Genomic DNA, 17,740 nt, shown 5'->3' on the forward strand with positions numbered 1-17,740 from the left:
ATGAGTAATGTAAAAATGTAAAAAGGAGGATATCATATCCTCTGCCTTTGATACACTTGTGATCTGATAGTAAGAAAGGATGAAATAAACTCCCACTTCAACTTTATTTCTGTGTACTTTTCTTTCCCATGACTTTGATAATATATAGCATTGTACATTTGCTGTTAAGACTGGATTGAGAGACGTACATGGATCTAATCTACGTGGGAAGTAGAAAAAGACAAGACCTCCTGAGTAAATGGGGAACGTGGGGATCATGGGAGAGGATAGAAGGGGGGGAAGGAAGGGAGGGGAGCAGAGAAAAATATAGAACTCAATAAAAATATGAAAAAAGAAAAAAAAGACTGGATTCTTTTATTGGGTGGGGGGTCAAATTTATTTTTGTATTTATCTATTTGTGTGTGTATGTGTGTGTCTGTGTGTCTATGTGTGCCTCTCTCTGTGTGTATATGTATATGTGACTTCAGTGCCCACAGAGGCCAGAAGAGGGCAGCAGGGATCCTTGAAACAGGCATTATCAAGAAATTCTGAGTATTCCAATACTGGCAGGAACTGAATTTAGGTCCTTGGAAGAACAGCAAGGGCCTCTAACCTCCAAAATAGTTCTTAAGCCTCTTTGTGTGTGTGTATGTGTGTGTTCTTAAGGCAAAAGTTTACTCTAGAGTGAACATAGATCCTTCTATGTGAAGGTATGTTGCTTTTGTTTATGCTGCATTTGTTTAACTACGTAAAGATGTGTTTCTATTTCAGCTTCCCCAAGGCACCTGATACATCTAATAAAACCTGAATGACCATTAGCTAGGCAGAGGAGGGATAGGTGGGGCTGGCAGGCAGAGAAAAAAAGGGGGCCAGCCCATAGGCAGCCAGCCAGCCGGGGGCCAGTGGGGTTGGGGGAGCAACCAGTCAGACACAAAGGAAGCAGGAAAGCAGAAAGGACGCACGTAGATTAATATAAGTGGGCTAATTTAAGTTTAAAAAAAAGCTTGTTTGAAACAAGCCTATGCTACAAATGAACATTCATGGTTAATCATGTCTCCAAAGTTTTATTTGGGAGCTGGTTATCAGCCACTCCACCCCCTACAATGCCAACTACAGATAAAGGAACTGGGCTCTGGCTTGGAGTCCCATGTGACTTGTTTTCCTGCAGATAGAACACACAAGCACTTCGTCTCTCAGACACTGGGCAGTCACACTGACTGAGACAACATCATCCATGTATTTGTTAGAATGTGGTTTGGAGGCCACATAAAACATATACTCAGTACTATATGTATATGAGAGAAGAGTTATTGGAAATCTTCATCTTTAATAGTTCTGAGAAATCCTCTTTCTTCAAATGTAATTTGAGAGTCACTGTTCTAAATAAACAGCAGAATCTCCTCAGAGCATTTTCAGGACACAGGGTAAAAAAACCTATTTTTTAAAAGTTTCTAGCAATATGACTTTATGTATTTCATAGGTTGTAGTGGCATCTCATTTGTATTTTAATAAATAAAGCTTGCCTGACGATCAGAAAAGTAAACCAGCCACACTGGTCAGCCTTACAGACCAGGCAGCAGTAACACACACCTTTAATCCCAGTAGCCGCAGTAGGTTGCCATAGAAACCAGGCAGTAGTGGTGCATGCCCTTAATCCCAGAACTAGAAAGGATTATAAGACAGGAGGAGACAGCTCTCTCTCTCTCAGTCTCATTCTGAGATTCCTGGAGGCAGGATCGCCATTTTTAGGCTAAGGTCAAGGTAAGAGCCAATGGCTGCTTTGCTTTTCTGGTCTTCAGGTTGAGCCCCAATATCTGTCTTTTTATTTTTTATTAATTATTTTTATTTATAAAAATTTATTTTTTATTAATCATGCTTCAATAGGTTTCAACTAAAACGAGAGCTCTACCGATATTTCTGAAGCAAACACAAATGCTCCTATGGTTTAAGCTGCATCTTCCAGGTCTGCGATGTCCCACATACCAAATGCAAACAGTGGAAGGCTTCCAACGTGTGCAGTAACTTAGCTGTTCTACACGTCAGAGAAAGCTTCCTGTTCTCTCTCACACTTCATAAAGTCCAAAGAAGGCCCACGCTTCTAATGAATCCAAGGGAAGAGACACTGGTGTCTCAATGAGACGGAGACAAGCTGCATTTGAGCAGACCGTGGGGACTTCTCCAAGCGTGAGATCAACATCTACTACAAAACAAAACAAAAAACAAAATCTCTGCACATCTTCCCTTTGGCTCCCAATGGCTAATGTCTGACCGGAGTCTGGGAAAATGGACTGTGGGAGTTCTAATGTGCGGGGGCAATGTAAGGACAGGCCCTGCATCTTGAGGGTCCTGGTACGAAGTCTTTTATAGTGGGAAGACACATAGTTTGCATTGTTCTTGCTGGTTGGCCATGGGCATGCTGAGAAACATGAAGAGAAATAGCCATTCCTTGGTCAGAAGGGCCTGCGAGTCTGCATGGGAGGGCAGGGCACTGGGGGGAAGGCCTGGGAGTCTGCGTGGGGGGCTGGGCAATGGGTAGCTTTGACACACAGTGCTTTGGGAGGGGTTAAGAAGAGGGTGCTATGACTACTTGCTCATGTTTGTTTCTCCTGAAGAGTGTGCTTTCATGCTTTTGGTAGATGGAGCCAGTGCTTCTGATCCTCCTTTTCTCCTCGAATGTGGCAAAAGGCCTCTCCTAAGCTTCTTGCCATGGGGTGAAAACTAGCCCGTCATCTTCGAGTCTAAGTGATATTCCCCTCAGCTTGAAGCGTCATGGGGGAAGTGTGACGTCACCATGTGATCTTTTGCTTCACGAACTTAAAGGAGCTTTGCCTGAAAAGAAAATCTACAAAACTGAACGAGCCTAGGTTTTATTTCAGGCTGGTGCTGAGAAGACACCACCCTGCCCTGTTACCTGGATTTAGGATAGAACTTGTACAAACGAGGAGAAACCTTGGTGGTGCCCAACAGCGGAGATTCCTGGGGGACCATTTGTTATACAAGATAGCAGGGTTGAATATATTAGTAAAATAACATCCTAACACCACTTTGACTACCTTGAGTAGTAGAGTTACCATAACGTCCAATAATTCGGATTGTGAAAGTCTGGCTAAGTCGGAAAAGATTTAGTTTGCTCAGCTACTCAACAAAATAAGGAGTATGGGTTCTACGTCGGCACTGTTACGTGCCTGGGAACCGTGACACTGTGGTTTCTGGCGTGCTCTTGGGTCTTGCCGTCAGGGTTTGACTAGTAGTTCTACAGGTGTAAGAGCTGATCACGGACATTGCTCAACATTGCCTGTGCATTTTCTGCACTGCTTTACCTGCAAAATGGGTGTTCCTTGCAGTACCATAGTTTATATATTGGTAAAGAGAAGGAAGGTAATATATGTAAATTGGGTCCTATCAAACCAGTGTTCAAAGATATTAGCTGTTATCCTGATCCTGTCTTTCAGCTGCTCCAATTCCAGCCGAGAAGGCCATTCATTATCTTGCAGCAAAGTCTGTTTATATTAACAACTTTGGTGTTCATTTTTACTGGCTTTATAACAACGACCACAGCTGGCATTTCTGAGCACAAACCTATCCGCCCTTCGCTCTGTAGACGGAAGCCTAGGTTGACAGGGCAGACTGCACCATCTCTAGGGTTACAAGGCCCAGTGCTGGCTCCTGGGTGGTCATCAGTGGGAAGAAATGGCTCTCAGCTGTTCCTTGCAGGACTAGGACTGAAAGCCACACTTCTTTGCTGGGTGTCTGATGGCCTGTCTTAGCTCCTGGAGGCTTCATTGTGCCTGTGGCTCCTACACCCCAGGGCTTCAAGCCAAGTTAGGTAATTCTCAAATTCAGAATCAGTCTGACCCCTCCCTTTCCCTTAATACTCTTGCGACCCTGGTGAAAAATCGCAGTTTTGGGGGGCTCACGTGGTCAGATACTGAGATAAGCAACTCGGGATATTTTCTACCTTGCTTATATCTGTAAAGTTCCTTTGGCTACACAGTGTGGCGCCTTCAATGCATCCAGTCCTGGGCTTGTGGGCATCTGTGGGAGACTTGACTTTGGTCTATGCCAGAATCCCGAGCCTAAAGCATACCTTTTGCCTGATCTCCACGATAGCGCTTGAATGCCTGCAGGACGCCAAATGTCTTAGCTACTTTCCCATGGCTGTGAAAAGGTACATGGACCATGGGAAGTGCATTGGAAGGAAGAGTTAGTTTTGGCTTACAGTTGTGGATGGAGAGTCAATAGTGACTAGGTGGTGTGGCAGCAAGTGGCAGATGTGGTAGGATTGAATGGGAGGCGGGGTGAGGCTATTAACTTTCAAAGCCTGTTCCCAATGACGCACTTCCTCCAGTAAGGATGTCCCCCTTGCCCCTAGCATGCCCAAACAGCGACTCTACTTTATAGCATGTTTTCATATATGTGAGCCTAGAGTTTAGGAATTTCGTGTCCAAAGCACCACACCAAGTATTATGCCACATGTCTCTACTCTTCCTCTTTGTTTTCTTCCCCGCGGCTGTGAAAGCAGGTTTTCATTCATTCGTTCATTCGTTTGCTCCATTTGTTTGTTTGTTTTAAAGATAAGGAATGGTGCTTTAACAGATTCTTGTCTCTCACCAAATTAAACTCTTACGTAAGTCGGAAAATAGAAGAGAGTAGACGTCAAACCAGGTCTGTCTGAATATAGGTCCGTAACGCCCCCTGGGACTAATGACAATGAATGTCTGGTTAGTTCTCTATGTGCAACCAGTGGATTCCCAAGCTGTCAGTGGCTCTGCCCATACGTTCATGTCTGTTTGGAGAGGTGTTTAATACCTACAACGTGGCCACAGACAGACTTGTCCCAGCACTTTCTGGAGCATGGGGAAGGGAGGCTTTGGCAGTCAGGACGGATACTGTCTATATGACGGAGGAATAGACCTAGCTGATATTTCTAGAAAAGCAACTATTCACTAGGCCCTTGCTAGCCATTTCTCAGAGTCTTGACACTCGTTTGATTATCAGAGTTGATGAGGTAAGTGTCTCTGTTTTAGATAATAGGAACTTAACAGAGACTTTAATTCACTTCAGGTTCAACAGCCAGAAAGTGGCAACACTAGGATTTGAACCCAAGCTCTAGTATTAGGCGTTGAAGTTAGGACTTTCATAAGCTAGGTAAGCGTCATGTAGAGCTATATACCCAGCTGTTGGGAGCAGAGAGACCCCAGATCCCGAATTTCTTGTAATCCCCTGATCTGAGTGCCTACAGCTGCTCTGGGCATGAGACCTTCAGGAGTTCCTGATGGCAGGAGAGTGGTTTCTGGTGGGTTTGGCTGGGGCGTGGCTATCTCTATATAATCTGCCCCCTAAACACAATAAAGGGGGTATTCTTGGGGAATTCAAGGATGACCCATGTCGCTGTCTCTCTGTTTGTGTGTGTCTGTGTATTTTAACTTCCAGCCCCTTGCCCGAAGCTCGGTAACTGGGTAATAGCGCACAGAGCACAGTCATGGGGGTGCGGTGCGCAACACCCATCCGTCTAATGAATTGATTGGTTAATTTATTGACAGAGTCCCACTAACTTGTTGAGGCTGACTTTGAATTTTCTCTGGATCCCATGCAAGCCTTCTTTGTGTCCCCTCAAGCCTCTTGAATAGCCAGAAGGCTCATCGCCTTCTATTTAAATAGGACCACGAATTCTAATGCGTGTTTGGTAGCTATTTATCATTCTTCTGATTTTCCCCATTCTCTAGGGAAGTACACAACAAGAGGGTGGTATTGTCAGGATTGGGGCTGGCATCCTGTAGCAAGGATAAAGCTGAGCCTACAGGGCTTTGCTTTAGAGATAAGGTGTTTAGCGAGCAGTCTCTGTCACCAGCAGTGGAGTCTAGAGGCTGTGGTTGGACAGCTTGGACCTAGAATGTCCTCTTGGTTATGATTCTGAAACCATATTCAGCAACCATTTCAGATGGTCACCATTCTTCAACCTAGAACACTCCATCGGCCAGTGGGCTTTTTGTGTCATTGTGAGCAGTGTTTCTTGTTCTTACTAGACTGTTGGGGTGAGCAGCTGTTTTCCCAACCTTTATTCTTTCTACTTTTACAAGTGGTGACCTGGTAACCTTTACTCTGGATGATCCGTGTGCATCTCTGTTTATTTTTGTTTACTTTAGACTCTTTCCACAAATACCTTAGAAGTACAGGTTTTCCTATGTGACTGTTTAAAAATGCCTTTGAAGAAAGTTGCTAAAAAGTGATAATGAGTTGTGTGCTTGTATGTGTGTTTGTGTGTATGTGTGTTTGTGTGTGTGCTTGTGTGTGTATGTGTGTGTATATGTGTGTGTGCTTGTGTGTGTATGTGTGTGTTTCTGTGTGTGTATATGTGTGTGTGCTTGTGTGTTGGTGTGTGTTTGTGTGTGTATGTGTGCGTATGTGTGTGTGCTTGTGTGTTGGTGTGTGTTTGTGTGTGTATGTGTGTGTATATGTGTGTGCTTGTGTGTTGGTGTGTGTTTGTGTGCGTATATGTGTGTGTGCTTGTGTGTGTGTTTGTGTGTGCCCATGTGTATCCTCATTCTCATAGCAAGAGGAGCTTGTAGCTATGCATTAATAAAATACAAGGGGAGCTTCAACATGTGCTTTGAAAATTATACTTCAGAGAAAAAAAGGATGCATAAACACTTTAAGAGGACTCTCAAAGCCTTGCTAGGTTTTGTTTTTCTAATATTGAACTTGATAATCTATGAAGTAGCAGGATGTAACAGTTTTGCCAAGTTCGATCATAATGGCAGAAATTACTTTGAAAGTTTGTGTTGCAGATACAGTCAGTAAGAGTGACTCCTGGGATACCCTGAATCTTTGCTGTGTGTTTATACAGTTCTGGAGAAAAAAGCCAGAGGAAAGAAGATGCCTGGAGGTCCCTAGGTGGCCTAGCATCCTTTGAAAATATGTTTTAGCTTAAGGTTGAAAGACTGTTGATGAAAATGTATTCTTAGCTATTGGACTAGAAGCAGAAAGATGCTATGTCTTCTTCTTCTTTTAAAGCAATGTATACTTTAAAAGATACATCTTAAACATCCCGTTCCCTGCCTTCAGTCTGACCTGTTGGGTCTCTACTCTGAAAGTTTCCCTTTGCTTGGGTTGATATTATTTAACATAACGTCATGTAGACAAATTTGAACTTCACATTGAAAGGAGGGGGATCTTGTAAGGGTTTATTTGCTTCCATTAATTTAGAAGGAAACTCTTTGCAACGGGGAAGTGTTTTCTAATCCCCTGCCAATTAAAACGCACCCGACGAAATTGTCTCGCGCATAATAGGACGGTAATGTTCGACAGCTGAAGGCTGCCATTTGGGGAGCTTTGATGAGGCTGCGGAGAGGCGGAGCTAGCTTCACCTTTTGCTAGCAGTGGAAATGTCGGCTGCACGTTGTGAAGTATGTTCTAGATCGACTCTAAGATGAAAATGTGTCAACATATTTTAGCATCTCAAGTCATTTGAGTTTACGGTCTCTTTTGTCTAATAATTGTAAATTGGCATGTCTGCGCCACTCATCCTCCCTGGCTGGCACGATGAATTACTAGATATCCCGGCGGGCCTCGACTTCGCAGTCATCCTCAAGCGCTGGGTGAAATCGATCCGGGTTTCTTGCTAGACTGTGGGGTTCTGAGCGGCATTTGCTTGGTCTTGCCGTGTCCTTTGTGAAATGGAGAGTCTTGTAGTGGCTGGTTTCTAAATCGATCGAAGGCTCAGAACGCTGGTACAGTTTTCGGCAGGGTTTCATTCATTGTTTGCATGACAGGGACTTCAGGGAAATCTGAAAACTCTCCAGTAAGCTGTTTAAGACAAAAATCACTCTCCCTCCAATCGTTGTGTCCTTGAAGGTTGTGTTTTCTTTACCTCTCTGTCTCACTCCCAGGCTTTTAGCTGGATCTTGACTCTCCCTTTGTGGGAGTGTAGGTAGTGCTGTATACAAAATGAGCACGTGGGATAGAAGAGACGAGTGAGCTAGGAGTCTCTGTGAGAGTTTTACAATTGGACGGGACTTTAATAACCCTTGAAAAAGCAAGTCTCTTCTCGCTTTGAAAAAGATGTATTTGCTAGAACGATAATGCTCGCGGATAACGGCGTAATGAGTCGTGAGTTTGGAAAGAAGTGGAAGTGACTGTTGCGGTATTGTCACACCCTGAGAAGGTGGCTCTGCATCCAGGACCACACGACTGATGGAAGGGCCATTAGTAGAAGAAGCTTGAACTTGTTGCATGGGTTAATGGGCCGGTGGGCAGCTCCTCACAGGTACTTGTGTGCGTATGCACATGTCTGCGTGCATATCATGAAAGTGGTTCATGTCTGGAACCCAGTTTGAGGTTTTAGGCGTGGTACTGCACAACACTGTTGCTCCAGATAGGCTGCTTAGAAGGGGAGCAAGGTGCAGCCAATACTGGCCCGCTGCTTTAAAGCTGGGTGTGCCTTCAGGGAGAGGTCTCCCGTTGACTACCTGTGGACAGGTCAAAGGCGGGATGTTTAAATTGCAGCTTGGTGTGAGGATTGAAGAAATTGTGGCTGAAGATGTTCGGATGCTGGGCATATTGGTACTCTCGCGGACCTCCTGATGTGGGCGCTGGGAAACAGAAGTCACGTTCAGTCTACCAGTAACAAGCGCTTTCCAGCACCGAGAGCAGCCATCGTTTTGACAGCCCCAGTACTGGTACTTCCAAAACATCAGTTTCTATCTCCTGACACAGAGGATAAAGTTGAAATGAATTTGTTATCATCTTTGGATGGGAAGAGGATGTAGATTGTAGGGATTCTTTTCAGATAGAAACAGAGAGGATGGAGGTGAAGCAATCATTAGTATTGAGGAAGACTCAGGGTGCCAGACAATCTCTCAACGAAGAAGGTCTCAGATGGCTTCTGTGGTCCCTCAGTGAAGTGCTGGGCTGGCGGTTCATTTATTCTCTTGAACTCGAGCTTCTGTGCGTCAGCGACACCTCGCCAAGCTGTCGATGGAGGTCGGGGACATATTAATATCAGAGACTGTTTAAACAAGGCAATCAAACGACGACACTCAACTTTAACTAACCCAGCTCGCAAGCTAATCTTAAGGAGGCCCAGTTGGAGAACGCTTGTACATTAATTAACTCTAATAGCAAGGAAGGGAGGGAGGAGAAGGAGGTGGAAAGGCATTGTGAAAAAGGAAAAAAAAAAAAAAAAACCCGAAGAACCCATGCTCAGTTTCCTTCTGTCTTTTTTAAAGGCGTTTAACACTCATCCAATTTGGTCAAATTATGGTCAGGACAGCAAGAGAAGCCAGTTAGCTTTAAAAGACAGAGAGTGGGTGAGACAGGACGATTACTTTACCGAATCCCCACTTTTTTTTTCTTCCAAAAGAGACAAAGGGAAATACTTAAGAACCAATAGTGAAGGCGCCAGCAATCATTGAGTTGCAGGGTACCTTTGTCTCTGGGGGGCACGCGGTAATTTTTACACGACTGCCACTGAGTGTCAAACCTTTTCTTTTCTTCTTCTTTCCACTCTGGATGGCCAAACTGATTATCTAAAATAGAAAATTAGCACACAATGGGTTTACTCTGCGATACCCCTTATGCAACTAATGGCAAAGCTTGTTAATTGGTTGTAAATGCCAGCGGGTTGCCAGGATAATACTTCAGAAATAAGCGGGTATTCTGATAATTACAGCAATCTTCATCTATAAAAGCTTAAGTAGATGAAGTAGTGGCTGGCTTAAAACCAAGATTTATCCCGCTGCACTCACATTAAAAGAAAAAATAAGATGAAAACAATAATGTAACAAAACAATTATATAGCAGGAAGCTTTGTAGGTTTTCTAGATTGGGAAAACTCAGAAAGTAAAACAGTGCTGTAATAACTGGTTATGGAAAAATAGGCCATTTACATTTGTGTATAATTAAATAGTAGGCTATGCAATTTCACTTTTTAAAGTAAACTGCCTTTTCCTTTTTTTTTTATAGGGCAACGTAGCCATAATTGCTGCATTAAAGCTTTAATGAAAGAAAAAAGCCGCAGATCAAGATGACACCCAATGTCTGCATTTGCACTGTGGTGCTCTTGCTTGTTTGGTAATGGGAAGCGACTGAGGAGATTAAAACCGCAGAATTCTTTCTAGTTTGTTCTGAAATTGCTACAGGAAGATCATTCGGGGTCTAAAATACACACAATTTATTCTTCCACCTTCAATTTGCGAGAATTTAAATGGCTTTCCTAACTAGGAGGTGGTGGGAGATACGCTCTGTATTGAAGAGAAAACTACTTCGGATCATAAAAATGATCAGAAGGGAGTGGATCAGAATTTAAATCTCCAGCGATTTCCTTGGTGCCGTAGAAGATTGCCCCAAATATTATACTATAGTTAGTGTTGACTTGGCATGCTATAAGAAGATATCTTCTTCAAAATATCAACAGGTTGGCTCGTAATATTGTGCTTCTCTATTCTGCAGTTTTCCTGTCTCTCCAACATCAGGAACTGGTGCAAAGGACAGCCAGTCCCAGCCTGTGCACCGAGGTGATGCTCTTGCAAGCTGCTAACTGGCTTGTGGGATAATTTAGTTTTTTTTAATGACTTCCTGTGAACTTCTTTTCCTCCTAAGTTTGAAATGTTCCTCTTCAGATGTCAACTCCACATAGGTTGGCGATGTTTTCTGTAAACCATCCCTGGCAGATAACGCCAGCAGAGACTGGAAACCTTCATTATGTGTCGTGGCACTGTGCAGAGCAAGCAGGGATAGGCGAAGAACACACCAGCAAGGAAGTAGCAAGGTCCTTAGTGCCAATGGCTGAGGGAGGAGAAGTAGGCATAGATTTATGTGCATGTTATTTGTGTGAAATTTTCTTCCTTCTGCAAAAAGAACAATGCACAAGCAGCCCCTCTTCGGCGAGAAACCTGAGGAAGGCCTGGGCTCTTGGCTTTTTGAGTTCTCGCTTGAGGAAAGTGACTCACTTGCTCCACGGTTTTGTTTTGGTGTTTGTTTCTCACGGTGCTTGATAAAAGGCATCTCTCTCTATATGCAGTTCTCCTGGAATGGAAAACTTCAAGTACATAGCCTTCTGGCATGGCTGGCTTTCTCACAGAAGTTAGAATGTGCTGTTGGCATTGGGGCTGGAACCGCGGGTAAGCGAGCACAGCCCGCAGGAATCAACGCAAGTGCCGGGCGGAGCCGCCTGGCCGCTCCACAGAGCATCACAGCCACTTCTGGGAGGTTATTACTGAGGAGGGAGGCAGGAGGGGGAAGGATGGGCTGCAGAAGACACACAGAAACAGGAAGTACAATCTTCCACCTCCAAGATTTCACATAAAGAAACAGATGTTCCTGGTGCCCACCTAGCTGCTTCCCCGTCAAACAGAGAAGGCACCAGAGGGCTGAACTCACATTCTTCAGCTTGCTTCTCGTGTCTCTCCGAGGCTGGAAGCTGATGCAGGACTTAAGATGGGGCACCCAGCGTACTGCATTTTCATTGCTAGGCTGTTTTAAGGTATTTTTTAAAGCTACATTTGTATATGTGTATGAAGAAGGAAGCACAGAGAGCCTTTCCAACGAGCTTGGCCGCTGTTTGCTCTGGAGAGATGGGTCCTTGGTTGAGCAGAAGAGAAACTCTCAGGCAAAGCCACCCGAGGCTGAACAGCAGGCTAGTCAGAGAAAAAGACAGCGGAGGAGTGGGCCCAGAGGAGCAGAGTGTAGGGTGTGTTCCCACTCCCAGACTCCCTCAGCAGTTTCCCCTCAGGTGCCCAGCATCATGAAGTGGCCTGTCCCATCTCCACACATGCAGCGCTCCCAGAGAAGACAACATCTGTAAGAAGACAGGCCCTAAAACAACCCGCCAATGCAGAACGTGCGGAAATTATTTCCTAATACAGTTCTCTGCTTTTAAAAAAAAAAGGCTCACAGGTGTCTTTCACACTCACTTCAAATGCCAACTTTGACCAATATGGGGTGGATTTCCACAGAGCTATTTGAGTTTCCTGGAGAATAGAGAGAAGGGATTTAAGTGGAGGGTCTCCTGTGTGTAGGTATTGTTTCCCACAGACTCAGTGGGTATTATGATATTTATTCTCTGGGCTTTCATCTGGCTTGGACTTTTGCTGTCTGATGCTTCTGACATCTCTGAAATTTTATTAGTGTATAAGTAGGACATAATTTTGTCAAAGTATAGTTTAGCTTCTTTATTCCCCAGGGCTCAATTCCCCTGTCATGTGATCTTGTGACCCTGCCAGGGTAGGCATTTGCAGAAACATGGGAAAACATTTTTCGAGTTAAAAAATGGCCTTTTTTTTTTGTACTTTCACAGATTTTATTAATGATCATATCAAACTGATTCTTGGAGGAGAATTCTGGAGTCCACCCACTCTGGGATGAGATCATTTAAAGTCCTCTGACTCAAGCATTCTGTTAGGAGAGGACCACACTTCTCATCCGTGGGAAAAGCCTTGCGTGGCATACGATTGCATTCTTGCGTGGCTCCCGTGTTTGCCCCAACAGTGAGCATTTTCTGTTTCTGTGTCAGTTGTCATTAAACCAGTTACAACTCTGACATGTGGTTCTGTCAGGGTGCAGAACTGAAGTCGCTTTGGCTTTAGCCCGTCTGAGAGACGAGTGCAGAGTCTACCGGAGCCACTTGGGATGACTTTTTCCAAGCAGGCGTGCATATGTTAAAGTACCTCTGCAGCTCCAGTAGTGACTGCGTTAGCTGACAAGTGACAGGAGCCCCCCTCCCGCCCCCTGGTATTTCATGAGAGTGTGCACAAGTCATAACAAGTTGCCTCTCTCTCATGAGGCGGGGAGCATTTCCCTCCAAGCACACATGGCTATATGGTGTGTTTGTGTACATGAAAATTCATGCTGCGATCAAGTTTAATTTTGCCATTTTTTTTTTTTTGTTGTTTCTAAGTCTCAGGTTCGAAGGTTTTGAAGACGTTCAAATGAAGGGATGTTCTAAGAGTCTTTTGAAGTCTTAATGGAAAAGCAAAGTTCGTTACCATTGAGAGAAACTGTAACATACAGGGTCCCCTGTTCCTTAGGCTGGAACATTCTTTACTTACTCAACAAATAAACACCTACTGTGTGCTAGGAAGCCCTACAACAGCAGTGCTCAGCCCTAAAAGTCCCCGCTTTGCAGTGTCTTTGCTTCCAAGAGTCCTGGTTTCCATGTTCCATAGACTCCTATGAAGACAATGACAGGCATATCCCCAGGCAAATGAGGTTGAAGCAGACTAGAGGGACGGAGAGAAGGGAAGTTTTAAAGTAGGCAAGATCTGGGTTTGGATCTAGCTATTTTCTCTTTCTTGGCTCCAGGATCCTTCTCTGCAAAATAAAAAATCGTAAGGGATCAGTATTCAAATCACATCAAGTATCATCAAGTATCACACATGAACAGTAACTTTGAGCTCCCTGTTCTCTGGGGTCTCAGAACAATAAGAGAAAACATGAAATTCTTACAATATATATATGATATATATATATATAAATCATATATATCATATATATGTGTGTATGTATGTATTCATATACATATATTCATATCAAACATGGTTTTTATTAGATAAATTCTTAGGCCCATAAAAGTTAACTGTCTGGCTGTGACATTCAAGGTGTCTCCAAATAATGAGTTTGCTAATTGGTATATATGTTATATACATATATACATACATATATACACACATACATACACACCACATACATACTTTCTCTCTGTGTCTCTCTGTGTCTGTCTGTTTTTCTCTCTCTCTTTCCCTCTGCCTCTCTCTGTGTCTGTCTCTTTCTCTCTCTTTCTCTCTCCTCCCCGCCCCCTCTGGCCAGTGCGTTTATTTTTGCTTTTTGGTTTTTGAGGCAAGGTCGCACAGTATATCCCCGACCCGTCCATAACTCACTATGTAGCGCGCACTGGCTTTCAACTCCAGACAAAGCCTTACGTCCTCAGCCTCCCAAGTGCTGGGATTACAGGCATGAGCCTCCACACCCGAGTAACACGTGTCGCTCTAAAATTTAATCTATTTCTAATTATAGGGGGAGCAAGATGCACGGGAAAGACTGAATGGATGCTCTTAACTACCCGTGGCTTTCCTATCGAGTGAAGGTGCAATTATTGGAGACCAAGGAGTTCAAGCGAGAGAAGCCGAGGAAACCAAGGGCAGAACTGAGTTCAGTTTGAGCCTGCACTAACTTGTGGCTCTAACTCCAGGTCTCCGCGCAGGATCTGTGTCACGGGCCCCCAGAGACCATCGCAGAAGGAAACAGGAAATGTTTGGTCGCAGTCTCAAGGAAGATCCTGTTTGTTCCTGCGTCAGGTCTCCGCAGCATGCAGTACGCTAGCGTTTCCTGTCTGGGATGGAATGGCAGCAGCGTCACTGGGTGACCCGGAGCTTAGGTTTCTCAGTGGGACCTTTGCAGTCTGACTGCTGGGTCCCCTCCGTCTCCACTCACGGCCACCCCAGGCTTGCCTCTGAGGACCGTGCATCCGAGCCTTAGAAAGCAGGATGAGGAAGGGTAGCTCTCCCCTTTCTCTTACATATGAAGTGGCTTCTCTTTCTGTTTATGTCTTCATGTGAACATTCTGGAGGGTAAGAATGACAGATTATTGGCTCGGTAACAATTTGCCTTACACATAACCTCCCTGCCAATTCCATTTAAAAAAAAAAAAAAGATGTCTTCCTTCATAGAGGAAATAAGCATATCTTTGTTGTGGTAGAAAATAGCGTGCAAGATTCATACGAAAATCTGTTCTGCGAACAGCGGTTTTGTATCAGGTGAGACACACCTGAGTCCATTGTGAGCAGCCCCAGGCTTAGGGACTTTGGTTCAGTCATTTTTGCCCTTTGATTTCTTACATTGTCTTTCCAGATTGTTCCAGGTCGGATCTTAACTTACTCTGAAGGCATTTTTTTTTTGAGGCCAAAAGATGATGATGATGATGATGATGGTACCATCTTCGGTGCTCCTTTTCCCCTTCCAGGAGGAGGGGCATTAGAAGATGCTGAAGGCAGAGATAATCCTGCCTGATTAGTGTGCTCCTACTCTGTCTCCATCTCAGCAAGCTGCATTAACCCGGACTGCTTTACATATTGCTTGCCGTGACTCTGGGTATGGATAATTAATAATTTGCTAACTTCCTAGGGTGGAAAAATAAAGAATTTTAATTCAGGTGGTTTGATCTCATATATTTTTGCCTTTAACAAAAGCCTATTCGTTTTTTTTAAAAAAAAATAAAAAATACAATTGCTAAAAGTAAGATGTTAATTAAAATTCTGTATGCCTTAACCAGTTTCAAGGACAAGAGGAAATAACTAGCCTAGTCATAATTCATGGAAGACAGGGTGAATAACAATTATTTTTTGATATGTTTATTCTTCAGAGGTTAATTTCAATTAGAAGGAGGATGCTAACATTATTTAATAGATTTTGGATCCTCCTAGGATGATTTTTATTTGAGAACCCAGTGTAGGTTTGACATGACTTTTATCATTGTGGCTGAGTTACCCTTTAGCTGGATAACAGAATGCTGGATTTAAGTATAGTTGACCAAGATTTAGGTTCATATTTCAGTTCCTTAAAATTATTCAGAGATTTATGCCGAAATTCATCCTTAAAGTTTTAGAGACAGTGTTTGCTCCGATATAAATTAACATCTTGAGAACGGCGATAAAAGAAAAATATACTTTTCAAGTGATTTGTTTGCATTAAAGAAAGCACCTTGCTTTATGGTCGATTCTTTTCAGACAGTTCGAGGCCTGGGTGTGCCAGGCCATGGCAGGAGTAAAGCAGAGAGAATTTAGGCGAAAAGAACAGCTGGCTTTAAGTATGTGTATTGTATGTACCGTGTGACCTTCCACATGCTTCATCTTGGGTGTGTGTCGAGACATCAATGGACTGCCCTTGTTTACCCGGGTAGAGTCAAGACTGTTGCGTCCCCGAGAGTCCAGTGGCCTTCTTGAGAAAGGGGATGGTTTCTTTGAAAGAGCACAGTGTGCACTAGGTTGGCCAAGGTAGCAGGGGCTGAGCAGAGGCTCTGGGAACACAATGTTTTCTTTCTCTGTAAACACAATGTTTCCTCCAGGGCTATGAACACCGTCAGGTACCAGTGCTTGGCTCTCATGGTACTGTGCATGTTTGAGGCACTAAAGCCTCCAAGAGCTTTCAGAGTTATGATGTCATTAATTAATAACTGACTGCATGCTAATCAATACATTAGGTATAGACTATAATGGCTTAGAAACGATGGTTTTGGAATGGCTCGTGTATAAATGCTAATTGATTTAAAGTGAAGGGAAAATTTCTGTCTATTGGGTCAATAGTTTATGGATTATGATGACCTTTTAGTATGAGATTGCTAACGAATACTCCTCCAGCATTCTTAGCCTCCGGCCTGTTCTCTGTTCGTTAATCAAAACTGCCTGTAACCAAGACACACTAGAGCAATTATTGCTACTGGAATCCAATAACACTTGTAAAGTCTTCTATAAGATAGCACACTGGGATTTCAACTTATATACCCTACAATGTGGAAATATGTATTTCATGCAAAAAATGTGCGTTATAAAAAATGTGCTATCTTTGATTTATCACCAGGAGTTTCAGGTGTGTATTTTCTTCTGTTTCCGTGTGTAGAGTTGAGATATAGATAGTGGGTACGAGATCTGGCAGACGTGACCTCAGAGATACAGCTCCCTTATCCCAGCATCTAAATTAGGAGTCAGATACATTTAAAGCAGACTTAATGTAGGAGAAGCCTACCAGCCAGCACAGGAGCTGCCTATAACAGAACTTGATTATTATAATGGAGTTTGGTGCTTAATGAAAGAGGGGGTGTGGTTAATTCTCTGTCGCTGAAGGAGGCAGTTCTTGCCTCATCCCCCCCCCCCCCGCCCCAACTGCTACGTCTCCCTTCTCCATTCTTGGAGGTCTGCTTTGGAATGAAGCCAGTTATCCTTTTTTTTTCCACTTAGGCAAATTTTACATCAAAATACTGACTTTATATTTGAGGAAACTGGTGGTTTTATAATAGGACCCGTATCAGCTTTGATTCGAATGGGCATGAAGTTTCAGAAGCCAAGTGGTAAGGGACCTGGTGACACAGCAACCCTTTGCCCCAAGACCCCTGCTTCTCCACAGCTCTCCCCCTCCACAGTGAGCGCTCACGGTTTTCCCGAGCTGACTTCCTGGCATTTCTCTCTGCGCTCAAAATGAGTAACTTAGACCACAGGCATTTTGCTTTTCAGGTTTAGCATCATTTACTGATTTCTCTCTGTGGAAGATAGGAATTTAACCCTTTTGTGTCTTTTCCTTCCCAACAACATTCCTTGGAAGATTCTTCAGCTGCACCCTTCTTAGAAGGGGTCTAAGAATGTCCTCGGAGAGTCTCAGTGTCTAAAACCCTTGCCCAGGATTTCCATGACACATTGAAATCTTGACTTCGTATGCAGACAGCTTAGATAATCTGTTCATGTGCAGGAGGGAGAGCAAGGCAAGAGGATGTGTTTCTTCCTGTGTAGTAGTCCATACGTGTGCACATGTATGAGTGTGTGTACATAGGTGGGCATGTGTGTATATATGTGTATATATGAGTATATGTTGTATATATGAGTGTGTGTGTGTGTGTGCGGTAGTGTGTGAATATGTGTGTTCTTGTGTGTGTATGTGTGTGTGAGTGCATGTGTGTTTGTGTGTGTCTGTGTGTATAGGGATTGCGGTGGGGATGTGTGTATGGGAGCTTAAATTTAATAAAAAGAAATGAGTTAGGGAAAGATTTTGGGAAAGAATG

This window comes from Arvicola amphibius, chromosome 18 (assembly GCF_903992535.2).
Source record: "Arvicola amphibius chromosome 18, mArvAmp1.2, whole genome shotgun sequence".
In the NCBI taxonomy this organism is placed as follows: Eukaryota; Metazoa; Chordata; class Mammalia; order Rodentia; family Cricetidae; genus Arvicola; species Arvicola amphibius.